This window comes from Crinia signifera, chromosome 8, assembly GCF_055691185.1.
Source record: "Crinia signifera chromosome 8, ASM5569118v1, whole genome shotgun sequence".
NCBI lineage: Eukaryota > Metazoa > Chordata > Amphibia > Anura > Myobatrachidae > Crinia > Crinia signifera.
This window is the reverse complement of record NC_139224.1, coordinates 14,491,825-14,502,779: the sequence shown is the minus strand read 5'-3', so window position 1 is coordinate 14,502,779 and position 10,955 is coordinate 14,491,825.

Genomic DNA, 10,955 nt, shown 5'->3' with positions numbered 1-10,955 from the left:
CCGGACACAAATCACACAATGTATGCACATCGTATAGCCAGACACAAATCACACAATGTATGTACATCGTATAGCCAGACACAAATCACACAATGTATGTACATCATATAGCCAGACACAAATCACACAATGTATGTACATCGTACAGCCAGACACAAATCACACAATGTATACACATCATATAGCCAGACACAAATCACACAACGTACAGTATGCACATCGTATAGCCAGACACAAATCACACAACGTACAGAATGCACATCGTATAGCCAGACACAAATCACACAATGTACAGTATGCACATCGTATAGTCAGACACAAATCAAACAATGTATGGCCAGACACAAATCACACAATGTATGGCCAGACACAAATCACACAACGTACAGTATGCACATCGTACAGCCAGACACAAATCACACAATGTACAGTATGGACATCATACAGCCAGACACAAATCACACAACGTATGTACAACGTATAGCCAGACACAAATCACACAATGTATGCACATCATATAGCCAGGCACAAATCACACAATGTATGTACATCGTACAGCCAGACACAAATCACACAATGTACAGTATGGACATCATACAGCCAGACACAAATCACACAACGTATGTACAACGTATAGCCAGACACAAATCACACAATGTATGCACATCATATAGCCAGGCACAAATCACACAATGTATAGCCAGACACAAATCACACAATCTATGCACATCATACAGCCAGACACAAATCACACAATGTATGGACATCATATAGCCAGACACAAATCACACAATGTATGCACATCATATAGCCAGACACAAATCACACAATGTATGGACATCATATAGCCAGACACAAATCACACAATGTATGCACATCATACAACCAGACACAAATCACACAATGTATGCACATCATACAACCAGACACAAATCACACAATGTATGGACATCATATAGCCAGACACAAATCACACAATGTATGCACATCATATAGCCAGACACAAATCACATAATGTATGCACATCATATAGCCAGACACAAATCACACAATGTATGGACATCGTATAGCCGGACACAAATCACACAATGTATGCACATCATATAGCCAGACACAAATCACATAATGTATGCACATCATATAGCCAGACACAAATCACACAATGTATGGACATCGTATAGCCGGACCTAAATCCCTAAATCCCAACGCGTTTCGCTGCTGAGTGCAGCTTTTTCAAGGCTTTGAAAAAGCTGCACTCAGCAGCGAAACGCGTTGTCCCAGGCACCCAGCCTACCTACCCACCACGCTGCCATTCCAGCCATCACCAACCACCACCTGAAAGCTCTAACAGGAGACCCAGACCTACACTGACCATCAATATATCGACCGGAGTGAGGTACAAATCATCTGAAGGCAAGCCGCCTCTAACCACCCACCCGGGTCACTTAGCGGACCACCTACAAACACTTCTGATATTCCAACTGGGAGGAACGCCACCCCCATTACTCTTTTGGAGGAAGTACCATATGGATTCCGCTTTGGTCTAGTCTGGAGGATAATTCCATCATCCCATCTCCCTGTTACACATTGAACTGTGGACTTTTAAAGGAGATGTTACACTAACTGGATGCAGCTTTCATACCCCTTAACCCTTTCCCCCATTTTCGCATAATACATTATACCAATTATTAAATTTTATTTGTGCTAATTTTAGTGTGTTATTGTACGATTAAAGTGCTTTTTTTACGTGACCTTGCTCTGTCATCAATCAAGCGCAATCTATACCCTTTATACATTTTTTACAAATCACACAATGTATGTACATCATATAGCCAGACACAAATCACACAATGTATGGACATCGTATCACTTCCACTCTTAGGAGATTATTCTGGTTGAATTGCAAGTGTGCTTTTGCTCCGTATCACCAGTGAGGACATTTCCAGGATCATACAAAAGAGCCTATTCCATTACATCCAAACCGGTAAAGTGCACTTACCCTGGGGACTATACATCCCACTCGGCCCCTATCCACATCCAACTGTCCATCTGTGGCGTAATATCACTGCTTTTATCTTCCATTCATTTTTTATTATTACTGTTTTTTTTTTATTATTTACTTTTATTGTATGTGATTTATATGTAATATACATGTAATTTATTCATGTGGTCATTCTAGTAAAGAACCATTGTTTTACCTCTATTTTTGCCACTTTATTATTTTTTAGCGCTGCTCATATGCCTTGTGCATAAACCACCATTACTCTAGAAACATAGAATGTGAATGGCAGATAAGAACCACTTGGCCCATCTAGTCTGCCCTTTTTTTAAACATGTTACCTCAAACCATATTTGATCCTTATTTTTTAGTAAGGATATCAATATGCCAATCCCAAGCATGTTTACATTGTTCTACTGTATTTTCCTCTACCACCTCTGTTGGGAGGCTATTCCACTTATCTACTACTCTTTCTGTGAAGTCCTTTTTCCTCAGATTTCCCCTGAATCTTCCTCCCCCTAGTGTCAGTGCATGTCCTCGTGTTCTGCTGATCCTCTTCCTGTGAAGAATGCCTCCCACCTGTACCTTCCTCCCTCTAGTGTCAGTGCATGTCTTCGTGTTCTGCTGATCCTCTTCCTGTGAAGAATGTCTCCCACCTGTACCTTCCTCCCCCTAGTGTCAGTGCATGTCCTCGTGTTCTGCTGCTCCTCTTCCTGTGACTAATGTCTCCCACCTGTACCTTCCTCCCCCTAGTGTCAGTGCATGTCCTCGTGTTCTGCTGATCCTCTTCCTGTGAAGAATGTCTCCCACCTGTACCTTCCTCCCTCTAGTGTCAGTGCATGTCCTCGTGTTCTGCTGATCCTCTTCCTGTGAAGAATGTCTCCCACCTGTACCTTCCTCCCTCTAGTGTCAGTGCATGTCCTCGTGTTCTATTGCTCCTCTTCCTGTGACTAAGGTCTCCCACCTGTACCTTCCTCCCTCTAGTGTCAGTGCATGTCCTCGTGTTCTGCTGCTCCTCTTCCTGTGAAGAATGTATCCCACCTGTACCTTCCTCCCCCTAGTGTCAGTACATGTCCTCGTGTTCTATTTCTCCTCTTCCTGTGAAGAATGTCTCCCACCTGTACCTTCCTCCCCCTAGTGTCAGTGCATGTCCTCGTGATCTGCTGCTCCTCTTCCTGTGAAGAATGTATCCCACCTGTACCTTCCTCCCCCTAGTGTCAGTGCATGTCCTCGTGTTCTATTGCTCCTCTTCCTGTGAAGAATGTCTCCCACCTGTACCTTCCTCCCTCTAGTGTCAGTGCATGTCCTCGTGTTCTGTTGCTCCTCTTCCTGTGAAGAATGTCTCCCACCTGTATCTTCCTCCCCTAGTGTCAGTGCATGTCCTCGTGTTCTGCTGCTCCTCTTCCTGTAAAGAATGTCTCCCACCTGTACCTTGTTTAAACCCTTGGTATATGTGAAAGTTTCTATCATGTCCCCCCTTTCCCTTCTCTGCTCTAAACTATACATATTAAGATATTTTAGTCTTTCCTGGTACGTTTTGTGATGTAGGCCATGCACCATTTTAGTTGCCCTTCTTTGTACAGTCTCTAATGTATTTATATCCTTCTAGAGATATGGCCTCCAGAACTGAACACAATACTCTAGGTGAGGTCGTACCAATGACCTATACAGTGGCATTATTACTTCTTTCTTTCTACTGCTGATACCTCTCCCTATGCAACCAAGCATCTGACTTGCCTTCTTCATTGCTTTGTTACATTGTCTACCTGCCTTCAAGTCCCCTGAAATAGTGGCACCTAGATCCCTCTCTTCCTCAGTAGTTTCCATTATAGTTCCATTTATACGAAATTTAGTCTTTGGATTTTTGAGACCCTCATGCAGCTGACTTCCACTGACATCAGCTGCCCTCCCCTGCACCATCGAGGAATTACAATGAGAACACCCAGCGTTTCCCCCGGCCCGCCGACCCATGTCCCCCAGCTGCACTGTTCTGTTCGCATGTGCAGTTGCTACAGATGGCTCCCCTGCTGCTAGTACACAAGTTCCAGGGACAGTTGTTGATAACATAGCTATCACCTGTCCTGATATTCTAGGGACTGTAAATATTTCTGTTATACTTACCATGAGTATTCAACACCTTCTGTGACTTCGGATCCCCTGTTACCAGAGAAAATACGTGTTAGTAACTTCTGTACAATAAATCTAGAACTTCTAATAAACCATTTAAAGGACTACAATTAGTGATGACTGTATTAATATAATCATCTGGTACTTGTTTCCTAGCATGGCTCCTACGATATTCAGTCGTATGGCATCGTATACATTGTATAACATCGCATGCCATATGCCCGCATGCGATTAGATTTTAAGATTGTATGAGCACCCTAATGGCTATTTTCAATGTTAAATGGCCCCCCTATACGATTTTTAATTGTATAAGCACCCTAATGGGTGCTTACAATGTTAAATGCACCCCCACGCCACCCCCACTATCAACGCCAACCCGAAGCGTGGCGAGCGCAGCGGTACGTGTTCTCCGACCTTTTCATACCCCCACTATCCACGTCGGCGTGGAGTTGATTTTATATAGTGTAGCGAGCGCAGCGATTCACTGAGCCCGAAGCGTGGTGAGGGTACGTGGAATACATGTAAAGTAATCCGCGTCCCCTCGCCGGGCTCGGTGGCTCACTGCGCTCGCCACACTATATAACATCAAATCCACGCTGATGTGGACAGTGGGGGTATGAAAAGGTCTGAGGACGCGTACCGCCGCCCCTCGTGGGCTCGTTGTGCTCGCCACGCTTCGGGGGAATGAATACGAATTCGAATGAATACGACTGCTTTGTATTTTCCAATGGCGTATAAATTCATATTTAGCGACCATGTACACGATCACTAAATACAAATTTGGGTACTTGTGTATTTTGGCGGCGCCCACGATGAGGATCGCGTCCATCGTGTGTGAAAAATCGGGTCCATCGCGTCGCGTCGTGTGCATTAACATGGCACACGACGCGACCGACGCGACCGACACGATTTCTCCATAGGCTTCAATGTTAAAATATTTTAACATTGAAATCGTGTCGGTCGCGTCGGTCTTGTGCCATTATAATGGCACAAGATAAGATGGACTTGATAAAGTCCATTTTACATGGAATAAAATGGGAAATGGGCCAATATGGCCCATTTCTCATTGTATATGTCCCCGTCATGTCCAAATATAACTGCCCCCCCATTGTGAGCGGCACCCCAGTATTGACGTCAACCCGAAGCGTGGCGAGCGCAGCGAGCCCGCGAGGGGCGGCGGTGCGCGTCCTCCGACCTTTTCATACCCCTACTATCCACGTCGGCGTGGAGTTGAGAATAGAATAGTGTGGCGAGCGCAGCGAGCGGACGCGGATACCTTCACAGGTAAACGCGTCCCTTCGCGGACTTCACAGGTGTCCGCGTGGCCACGGACACCTGTGAAGCCCGCGTGGGGACGCGGATACCTGTGAAGGTATCCGCGTCCCCTCGCGGGGCTCGCTGCGCTCGCCACGCTTCGGGCTCGGTGGCTCGCTGCGCTCGCCACACTATTCTATTCTCAACTCCACGCCGACGTGGATAGTAGGGGTATGAAAAGGTCGTAGGACGCGTACCGCCGCCCCTCGCGGGCTCGCTACGCTCGCCACGCTTCGGGTTGGCGTCAATACTGGGGTGCCGCTGACAATGGGGGGCATTTATATTTGGACATGACGGGGCCATATACAATGAGAAATGGGCCATATTGGCCCATTTCCCATTGTTTTCTATGTTAGATGGATTTTAACAACTACATTTGATCTTGTGCCATTATAATGGCACAAGTCCGACGCGACCGACAGTATTTCAATGTTAAAAATATTTTAACATTGAAGCCTATGGAGAAATCGTGTCGGTCGCGTCGGTCGCGTCGTGTGCCTTAACTTTAAGGTACAGGACGCGACGCGATGGACCCGATTTCTCCATCGGGTTCAATGTTAAAAATATTTTAACATTGAAGCCTATGGAGAAATCGGGTCCATCGCGTCGCGTCCTGTGCCTTAAAGTTAAGGCACACGATGCCCACGACGGGCGCCGCCAAAATACACAAGTACCCAAATTTGTATTCAGTGTAAAAAAATAGATTTTTTTTTTTTAAATGGCGTGGAGTCCCCCCCCCATGGCTAAAACCAGCCCCAGGCTCACAGATCCGGTCCTGGTTTTAAAAAATCAGGACCGGGGCCAGTCCTGGTTCCCAAAATACGGGGGACAAAATGAATAGGGATCCCCTGTATTTTAAGAACCAGCACCGGGACCAACCAGCCAGCAGGGTAATGCCACAGCCAGGGGTCACTTATTATATAAGGTCCTGCTGCCAAAACATTATCCACCTGACCGGTCAGCCTGGGCAGGAGTCCTGGGGGAGTGGGGACACCCCAATGAATGGGTCCCCCCCAGAACTTACCTGCCCAGGTTGAAGCCTGGGGCTGTCCCCGGTGCCCCTGTATGGAGGGCACCGGGCTGATTTTGGTGTAAAAATTAGAATAAACTATTGTATATTGCTGTGGAACTATGAGTCCCAGCAAGCCTTCCCCGCATGCAGGGACTTGGAGAACCACAAGTCCCAGCATGCGGGGCATTAAAGGGCCCGCTGGAACTTGTAGTTCCTCAGTAATACAAATAGTAAAATAAAGACACACACCAGAATAATAAAACTTTATTACATACAGTACATAGCCCAAACATACTATTACTTACCTATCTTGAGCCCGTAGGTAAGTGTCATCCGTCCATCTGTGCGTCCTGAAGAAATCCATAGGGGTACCTGTGGAAAGAAATTATAATTACCAGGATCCTCCGGTGTAGAACACGTCCTCTTCATTACATGTAGGCATCCCTGGGTAACGGCGTATACATTAGTATTTGTAAATACAAATAGGAATGTGCCATGAATACGAATGTACATATCTTTCGGGATAGTAAATCCCGAAAATTCTAATTCGTAAAAAAATATGTGTATTTTTGTATACAAATACACCTCTTTTTTACGAATTTAACTAATGCTGTGTACACACGGTCCGATTTCCTTTCCGATGTTGACGATATAGTCAACATCGGATCGGCATCGGATCGGATGCAGATCGCAAGGGTTTTAACCCTTGCGATCCCGATCCGATCCCGATGCGCGTTCACGTATCGGAAGCCAGAAAGTCTTGGCTGCCTTGTCTATATAGTGCAGATCTGCACTATATAGTCAAGATAGGATGCAAATCGGATGTGCCTTAAGATCCTATCCACGATCCTATCTGATCAGATCGTGGATAGGATCTTAAGGCACATCTGACCGTGTGTACACACCATAAGTAAATTTCCCCCACTGTCTGCCTGGGCCTTTGGGGTGGAATACAATTGGAAAAACTTCCGAAGAAAGGAGAACAATGGTAAAAACATCATGTAAGCGGTTATTAGAGCCAAGGAAAATTACAAACGAGAACGATAAGGGAGACGGTGTTTTTGAGTACAGGTACGTGGTGTGTACACGTTAGGGTTAAAACCCTTGCGATCTGCATCCGATGCCGATCCGATGCCGATCCGATGTTGACTATATCGTCAACATCGGAAAGGAAATCGGACCGTTAGAATGTTACAATGAGAACAGGTAGTAGGGAAATGAAAATAGGGCAGGGTTGCTTACCTTCCCGGAATGGCTGGGAGGGTCCCGGAAAGGTAGGCAACCCTCCCAGATTCTGAGGGACCCCCTCTCGCCCCCCCCCCCCCTGTTTGTCACGTCACGCCCAAGCCCCGCCCCCGACTCCTGCTGAACGTCTCCTCTCTAGGGATGGCCATCGTTGCCATTGCCATTGATGGTTGCCATCGATGGCAATTCTGCAACAGGCCATCGAAAGTGCTAAACTATGCAATGGATGACCATCGATATTTTTACATATCGATGGTCATCCATTGTGTTTGATTGATTGGCCTGTCGGCCAATCAAAACACAGGGGCGGGGCTTCGCGGTTGTCGGGGCAGAGCTATGCTCAGTGTTTGAAAAAAAAAAAAAGCAAAACATAGTTTTGCTGTTCCATCGATGGAGGGAAACCATCTGGTTCTCCCCCATCGATGGAAAAAGTATTCGACATCGCCCATGAACCATCGATGATTTCAAATGGTCGATGGCCATCCCTACTCCTCTCCGGGCTTCTCCCGGAGAGGACATAACAAAAGTCGGCAACCCTGGTATAGGGTCAGCAGGCATAGGTGCCGATTCTGTGCCCGGAACTCCAGAGTCCCAATGCCGGGCCACAGTATTTGCTTGTTGAGCCTTTCAACAGGCTTCAGCACCCACCAGCAAAAACATAAATCGTCAGCTCTGCCAGCAGGTACCAGACTGCATGATACTGGTCCGATGTCTTGCATTCATTATTATTTTTTCCCTTTACGTCCCACTTAATTCCATTGACAGCAGGTTAACTGAAAGAGAGGTAAAATGATTACCCCAAAATCGGGTGTATTGGAAAACCTTATGCCCGTGATATTCTGCTATGTGCAGTTTTGATACATGATTTGATTACACAGCCTGGCCACGGAATGATCAGATCATCAGGCTAAACCACACTGTCTTCCTTCCTCTGTACAGGGGAGCATGAAACAGTATCACACACACACGTATACTGTATACTGTAGTTTGTTACTGAACCGCTGCAATGTGACCACAAGATGGAGCTGTTCACAAGCGCAGAGCTCAGTACAGATCATTCAGAAGGCGCTGACTATGGAGCTGATGGTCTATGTACCGGTTTTCTGGGTCTCCAACTATCCATCGAAAGTATAGGAAAAGGGGCGTGACCATACCTCCCAACTGTCCCGCTTTTCACAGGAACATACTGTTTTTGGGATGGTCCCGGGTGTCCCCCATGTCATCCGTGAATAGATATGTGGCAATTCCTTACCTCTGGTCTAAGTGAACTATTGTAAAGCGCAACGGAATCTGCTGCGCTATATAAGAAACTGTAAATAATAAATAACTGTGACAGTGGGGTTCTCTCTTCCCCTCATTTCAAGACGGGTAGGAGTGCCACTTTACCTCAGAGAGTGAACAACAAGGACAGTAGCGCTACCAGTTTTATTAATACAATGAGAACCATTGTAACAGTGAAAACCCCATGTCGACCTTTTTGCTTGTCAAACCTAATGGTGTTCTATTTTTTGCTTTAGATCCCTTGTCCCGGTTCCATCTCACACACACACACCTATCCCATACACACACCTAGCCCACACACCTATATCTCACACACATACTGTATATCTCACACACATCTCCCATACTCACATATCAAAAGTTGCGTACACATGGGGGGGAGATATATTGCTAGCAATATATTGCTCAATGTCTCCTTTTCATCAGCGACCAGAGATGGTCGCTGATGAAAAGGAACCTCTGCTGGCGGTGCCGCAGAGGTAATTAGCTGGTCGCAGGAGCAAGCTCCTGCTACCAGCGATTACAATGGGGCAGAAAACGGGGTACTTGTGTAGTTTCACGGCGCCACCGCGCGCACAGTCTGTAACAGAAACTTGGCAGCCTGCCAGAGGCTCGCGTGCCGCTCTAGCTATAATGTAACGTGATGTAACGTAGCGCTGCACGTGCCACTCTAGCTGAAATGTAATGAAATGTACCGTGTAAAAAGGAGACAAACAGGGCTTCTAAATCGCACACCCCGGCACACCGCTACCACAGGGGGTGTCCCCAATGTAGACGCTAACATTTTAGGTGCTTTGAGACGCATTTAGCGTCTGAATTCCAGTCTGCTGCTTAGCCCAGCGCGGACAGCGTAACGTAGTCAGTCAGTGCGCTACGCAGGTAGCGTAGTCAGTCAGTCAGTCAGTAGTAGCCCTGTGTGAGAGACTGAGGTGCATAATGGCAGTGTGAAGGAGCGCATGTTGAGGGAGGCCTGCACGGTGGACCTGCTGGCACAGCCTCAGCGGCGAATCGGAGGCCCGGGTCATGTCGTCGAGGTCGACGAGAGCCTCTATGTAAAGAGGAAAAGTAATGTTGGACGGCTCCTGCCCAGCAGTGGGTATTCGGGGGCATATCCAGGGAGACCGGGCAGTGCTTCATCACTGCGGTGGAGCGGCGGGATGCGGCCACCCTGATGGCTGCCCTCGAGGCCGATGTTGAGCTCGTCACCAGCATCTACACTGGCTGTTGGAGGGCCTACAACACCCAGCAACTCCAGCAGGCTGGTTACATCCATGGGAAGGTGAATCATAAGTTCAACTTCGTTGACCTGGACACTGGGGTGCACACCCAGAATATAGAACGCCTCTGGGGCAGCTGCAAGTGGCGTAATAAGCGCCAAAGGGGTACCGCTCGCCATCACCTGGACTCCTACCTCCAGTAGTTTATGTGTTTAGGCGCCCAGGAACCCTTCCTACACATCTTGCATGCTCTGACCCTGCTCCCCCTGGTCGAGAAAGAGGATGAGAGCGCCGAGCCGGCTGACTCCTCTGAAACTGCTGGTGGTGACGTTGACGCAGCAGATCCTTCCTCTGCAAGTGCTGGCGGTGATGTCGACGCAGAAGCTCCTTCCTGTTCTACCGATTAATCATGACTTTTTAATTAATGTTGGACTTGTTCTTATGCTGATTACTTACATGTTATTCAAATCATTTATATTCTCCAGTTATCTTCCAGTTAAATTTCAACTAAAAAAAAGTTAACAGTTGCCAAAAATGTCGTCTTTACTGTCTCAGGTGTGTGAGTGTGCAGGTGTGAATGTGTTCCTGAATCAGCACCACTATCCACGCCCACGCGAAGCGTGGTGAGCGCAGCGAGCACCGCGAGGGGCGGCGGTGCGCGTCCTCCGACCTTTTCATACCCCCACTATCCACGTCGGCGTGGAGTTGAGAATAGAAAGTGTGGCGAGCGCAGCGAGCCACCAAGCCCGAAGTGTGGCGA